Genomic DNA, 6,524 nt, shown 5'->3' with positions numbered 1-6,524 from the left:
CCATCTGCGAGCCCTCACGAAACTTCAGAGCTTCCCGGGATGCACTCGGCCTTGGGAGTTGGCAATAGGTGGGAAAGGCAGTTGAGGCCCAGTTTAGCCAGTCCTCCTCTGCCCGGCACCCTGGAAATTGTAACCTCAGAGGCCCAGTAAGAAAGGCCACGACAGGGGACATGCAGCTGGGCCCCATGTGGAGCAGGCAGGTGTCTGTTGTTCTCTTGCTACCTTTGTGTGCTGTGGGCTTATCCCATGTGGCAGTGTATCCCAAGGAAACTGTTTGTTTGATATGTACCCTTTCCCCCCCAGAGTCTTACTCTGCCACTCAAGTGTTCTTGTCTTCTAAAGAACCAGCCTCCCCCCAGCATGACGCACCATGACATCCATCTCCACTTCGCCCTCAGTGGCGGGGCAGAGCCTTAAGTGGATAGGATACGTGGGAGGCACGCATGCTGTGCCACTTTCCCTTCCCAACACCAGATGAGTTACTTCCCCTGGCAGGAGGCCAAGTCTAATTAAGATCCATGTAAAATCTCCCAGGCCAGGGCTGCCCTAATTGCTTCAGGAAGAAGCATTAGCCCTCCACCGCATGTTCATCCTGGACTGAGTAACTGGCAAGCTCAGGGCCAGCCAACATCTAGAGGTCGAGGTCCACTGAGTCCCAGGGAGGTAATATCCAGAATGGCAGAAGGCAAGAGAGAGACAGAGCTGAGCTGGTCATTGCCTGAGATGGAGCCAACCAGGTCCACCAGGACCACTCGGGCTCCTGACACTGTGGCAAGAGTGGAGGCAGACATAGTTCTGGAACGTGAGGGCCAGGGAAGCTGTCCTTAGCATGCCTAAGGCATAGCAATTGCATACAGAAAGATAAATCACCAAATGAACTTGTGTTGCTTCCTCCGGATGACAGCTTCACTTCTTACCTGGAGAAGCCCACGGAAGGTGGTCTGGGGAGGAGAAGCAGATCGCGGTGTAAGCTGCTTGTTACAGTTTACAAAGTACCCTCTGTCTTAGTCTCTTTTAAGCAATCTGGCCACCAGTTGGCATGGCCTGAAATGGTGACAGAGGAAGGGAAAGGGTCTATCCTGTTCTGAGCTACAAACCCAGACTTCACCGCCTGCTTCAAGCCTGTCCTAGGACCTTGGAGGTGGGCCACCAGCTGCCGAGAAGCAGCCTCCTCCCTTTACCTCTCCCAGAGCCATGCGGATGATTTCAAACGTGTCTGTTCCCTCAGTAAATAAACAAGATACAGATCTCTGGTAGGGCAGCCTTGTGATGAGGCAACCTCTGGCTTTCATGTCTCTAGACTTGCATAGATATTGAGAAAAACAAGTTTACCTGCATGGTGGTTGAGGGCAATCAAAGAAAGGAGGCAGGAGGATGCAAAGAAAATGGAAGCCAGGGATTGCTCTGGCACAAACGTGCACTGGGTACTGACTGGGTACTAACATCGCATCAGTGTTCGTTTGAAACTAGCCCCTGGGTATGAGGGTGTCCCACCACAGTGCCCAGTGTACTTCGGGGGAAGGTGTGCCATCGTCAGAGTCAGGACACTGGGCTCTGGCCCCAGCCCTGCCCCAAATTCACCATGGCCTCTTGGGCAGTCATTCTCACTAAGCATCGGTTCCCTTAGCTGGAAGAAAGAGAAAGAACTCGTTCGCTGGCATAAAGCTGGCTTGCCCAGATACAGTGTTGAGTGCACAGATTGCTAGGCCCTGCCCCAGGTGGGAGCTGAGAACTAGGAACTTATACCCAACTCCACTGGGGGTAGGTCTGCTCTCTCTCAGCTCTCCTGGGACTACCCTCTTTTCAGCTGAGTTTCATACTCTTCCATTCCTGTACATATAGTGTTGGCATGCCCTAGATTATGGACGGCAACTTTCTAGAAAGGTCTTTTTTTTTTTTTTAAAGATTTTATTTATTAATTTGACAGAGATCACAAATAGGCAGAGAGGCAGGCAGAGAGAGAGGAAGGGAAGCAGGCTCCCCGCTGAGCAGAGAGCCTGACGCGGGGCTCGATCCCAGGACCCTGAGATCATGACCCGAGCCGAAGGCAGAGGCCTTAACCCATTGAGCCACCCAGGTGCCCCTAGAAAACTCTTCTGAATGAAAGTTCTTTGATGGTTCCCGGAAGAAAGATGTAAAAAGTGAGAGTGAAGGGGAGAAAGAAAAGGGGGAAGGGTGTATTTAGCTCTCAGTTCGAAGACTAAAGCCCCCCCCATCTAGTCCACATATGTATCTAGCAATTCCTTTATTTTTTTTTTTTAAAGATTCTATTTATTTACTTGACAGAGAGAAAGAACAGAAGCAGGGGAAGCGGGAGAGGGAGAAAGAGGCTCCTCGCTGAGCAGGGAGTCCAATATGGGGCTTAAACCTAGGACTCTACTAGGGTCATGACCTGAGCGGAAGGCAGACGCCCAACTGACTGAGCCACCCAGGCACCCCATGTAGCTAGCCATTCTTTTTTTTTTTTTTTTTTAAGATTTTTATTTATTTATTTGACAGACGGATCACAAGTAGGCAGAGAGGCAGGCAGAGAGAGAGGAGGAAGCAAGCTCCCTGCTGAGCAGAGAGCCCGATGCAGGGCTCGATCCCAGGACCCTGAGATCATGACCTGAGCCGAAGGCAGCGGCTTAACCCACTAGCCACCCAGGCACCCCTCTAGCCATTCTTAAAGGTGAACTCACTTCTTCCACCCAGCATGGTTACCAGATCCCAGAGATCCTCAGGTGTAAACAGGGTCACAGTCCTTTGTCCGCTTGCACCTGGATCACGGATTTATATCCAGGACAGAAGCCAACTTAAGCTGTGGGAAACCACAAAAAGAGAAACGCAAACTTTAAAAAAATATATTTACCAGAGTATCTAATCATAAAGACCCAAATTAAAATCTGAAAACTAATACAACCTTTACTTGACCTTCACTCCCCTTTGTATTATGCCCTGGGTAACTCCTCTTCAGCTGCCAAATTCCTGGACAGCTGGCAGGAGAGGGAGTTAAGGGAAGTGTTTACCAGGGTTTGGATTAAGGAAACCCCATCCCAGCTGGATCTTCCCCTCAGAGCTTTGTGACTTAGTGTGAAGTAAATTCTCAGCCTTTTCAACTCACCCTTTTCAAATGAGAATGTCAAAATGCACTCCAAGGGTCAACGGAAATTCCTCCGAATTCTTTAACACTTCCCCCCACTACACACACACACACACACACACACACACACACACACTACTTGTTTTTGGCCAGTGGTGACTCTGCTGACAAAAATAACATTACCTTCTCTGTCAGTTCCCCAAACTACATGAAACCCCCATTGCACTGGTCATGGCGAAGCCGCTCCACTGAGCTGGGGGCAGGCCCGGGACACCTAACCCCGGATGCGCACATCTGCCCATCTGCTCAGGTCAACTGCCCTCCTCTGTCTTTATAAAAATCTCTCACTTCCTTTTGAAATGTTGGGGCCTTATTGGGCATTTTCAAGGGGAAGTCATGGTGTCAGCCAAGGACCTGTGACACGGGTCTCTGGATGTCCTAAAAGCCTCCCAGCTTCAGTTACAACTTCTTCCTGTGCTTTCCTTCATCTCTTCTCCCCACTTCAGCATATCTTGTATCTGTACCCTTCCTTCCCTCAGTCACACCCAGCCTTCTTTCTGCACGTCAGACTGCATCTGAAGGGCTGCTGAGGTTGAACTCCCAGCCAAGCTGCTCCCACCCACCCCTTGGGCCTCGGCTTCTCCCTGGCGGTCCTTGTTCCGCTGTTCCCTCAGCAGCACTCCGGCTTCCCAGCTGCCTCCCCCGCCCCCTCCTCCAGCTCCTGTCACCACACAGACCCTTCTCCCTTCTCCTCCAGCCCTGACTTCCCCGACTCTGCCTCATGCAATGGCCTGCTCTCTTCCCCACTCCCCTGGACCTCTGGAAGTCTTTGTGGCCCTTCTAAACTCCCATTTTCTTCCTAAAACTCTCTGCCCTTTGGCCACAGTGGCTCACATCCTACTTTCTGACCACACTTCCCCTTTCTCCCTCAGTGCCTTCTGACTGAGGATTGCTCTGCATGGTACAGATGTTGCTGTAGCCGTTTTTAAAAGTCTGTCAAAATGGCCAGGTCAGGAGCATGTCGGTGGCCCAGTCGGTTGAGCATCTGCCTTCAGCTCCAGTCCTGATTCAGGGGTCCTGGGACTGAGCCCTGGGGTGAGCTGCGCTTTCAGGAGGGTGTTGCTGTTCCCTCTCCCTCCACTCCTGCCCCCCTGGCTTTTCTCTCTCTCTCTCTCTCTCTCTCTCTCAAATAAATAAAATCTTAAAAAAAAAAAAAGGCTCTGTCAATTGCCAGATGGCCCCTATTTCACTCCCTGCTTCTCGCCCCAGTCCTCACTCTTCCTCTCCTCTCCCTCCTCACCCTGCTCCCCCGGACACAGGCTCTCCTGTGCCCTGCAGCACCCGAAAGTGTTGACATCACTTTCTTTCCAAAAGGCTGTTATTTTCAACTATTAACTCGGACATCTCTGTGACCCCTCTCCCCGCCGGCATGGCAGGCTCACTTTCCCTGAGACCTTTCACACCACTTCATAACGCAGTGTCCAACACTGATGTCATTTTTACTTATTTGGTACATTTACCTTGCTTTCAAAAGGCTGAAGAAAACTTCTAAAATTAAATATAATAGAGGGGTGCCTGGGTGGCTTAGTCGGTTGAGCGCCTGACTCCTGGTTTTGGTTCAGGTCAGGATCTCAGGGTCATGACACTGAGAGCCCTGAGTGGGGCTCCATGCTCAGCAGGGAGTCTGCTCTCGGTCTCTCTCTAAAATAAATAAATCTATATTTTTTTAATAAATCTTTTTTTTTTGAAGATTTTATTTATTTGACAGATAGAGATCACAAGCAGGCAGAGAGGGAGGTGGGGCCGGGGTGGGTGGGCAGTGGAGCAGGCTCCCCGCCAAGGAGAGAGCCTATGCGGGGCTCAATCCCAGGACCCTGAGGTCATGACCTGAGCAGAAGGCAGAGGCTTTAACCCACTGAGCCACCCAGGCACCCCTATAAATAAATCTTTAAATGTAATACAGAATAGGATAGTTTTCCATAGAAAGGAACTAGAAACAATGTAGAAGTTACCAAAAATCCTAACACTGGACTCAGATGCCTGGGAGCAAGGGACTGTTGAGGGGTTTGGCACCGGGTGCTGACTTGGAGCAGGGGACCTGGGTATTGCCCTCTCGGGATTCTGTGATCCTCTGACAATTAGAAACTGAACTAGAGGGGCATCTGGGTGGCTCAGTGGGTTAAAGCCTCTGCCTTCGGCTCAGGTCATGATCCCAGGGTCCTGGGATGGAGCCCCACATCAGGCTCTCTGCTCAGCAGAGAGCCTGCTTCCTCCTCTGTCTCTCTGCCTACCTGTCTGCCTACTTGGCGATCTCTGGCTGTCAAATAAATAAATAATCTTAAAAAAAGAAAAAGAAACTAAACCATACCAGCTCATCTAAAGGGAATAGAGACATTCAAGTCTCCTGAAATGAAGGCAGTTCAAGTGGACCCAGCACTAGGCTAGGTGTTTGGCTGCAAAAAACTGAAACCAATTCCGGCTACTTAACTAGACGAGGAATCTACTTAAAGGGCTTTAGGCAACTCACAGTTGTCAGGAAGACCAGAGAAGCGTGAGAGAATGGCCAGGAGCCAAGGAAGGGCACCAGGAGCCAAGGAAGGGCAGGGGACTCCAGTGCCAGCAGCAGCTTTAGCAACAGGCCTAGGATGGTACAGGCACAGACACAGGACCTGAACAGTCCCTGCTGGCTTAGGTCGCAAGCCCATGCCATAGCCAACAAGGATCAGAGACAATTTCTGGCCCTTAAATTATCTGTAGTAGGAAGCAGAACCCCACTTCCCACAGAAATGCATAGAATGTCAGATTCCTCCAAATGTGAGGAAAGGAATTTAATTGGCTGAGTAGCCAAAAAATGAGATAGCCCCTACAGGGTCATCCCACCATTTCTCAAGATAACCAGCATTACAATTTAAATCACTGAGGGACTCCTGGCTGGCTCAGTCAGAAGAGCATGCAACTCTTGACCTGGGGGTTGTGAGTTCAAGCCCCAAATTGGGTATAGAGATTACCAAAAAAATAAATAAACTTAAAAAAAATTTCTTTAGGGGCGCCTGGGTGGCTCACTCAGTTAAGCATCCAACTCTTGATTTTGGCTCAGGTCATGATCTCAGGGTCCTGTGATCAAGCCCTGCCTTGGGCTCCATGCTCAACAGGGAAGGAGTCTGCTTGAGATTCTCTCTCTCCCTCTCCCTCTGCTCCTCCCCCAGACACGTCCACTCTCTCTCTGTCCCTCAAATAAATAAATCTTTTATCCATTTCTTTGAGAGAAAGAGAAAGCACAAGCAGAGGGAAGAGGCAGAAGGAAAAGCAGACTCCCTGCTGAGCAGGGAGGCTGACATGGCGCTTGATCCCAGAACCCCAGAGATCATGACCTGAGCTGAAGGCAAGACACTTAACCGAGTAACCCAGGCACCCCAATAAATAAATCTTTAAATCTTTAAAA

This window comes from Mustela putorius, unplaced genomic scaffold (genome assembly GCF_011764305.1).
Source record: "Mustela putorius furo isolate JIRA1106 unplaced genomic scaffold, ASM1176430v1.1 tig00003853_pilon_pilon_pilon, whole genome shotgun sequence".
In the NCBI taxonomy this organism is placed as follows: Eukaryota; Metazoa; Chordata; class Mammalia; order Carnivora; family Mustelidae; genus Mustela; species Mustela putorius.
Note: the sequence above shows the minus strand (reverse complement) of the source record.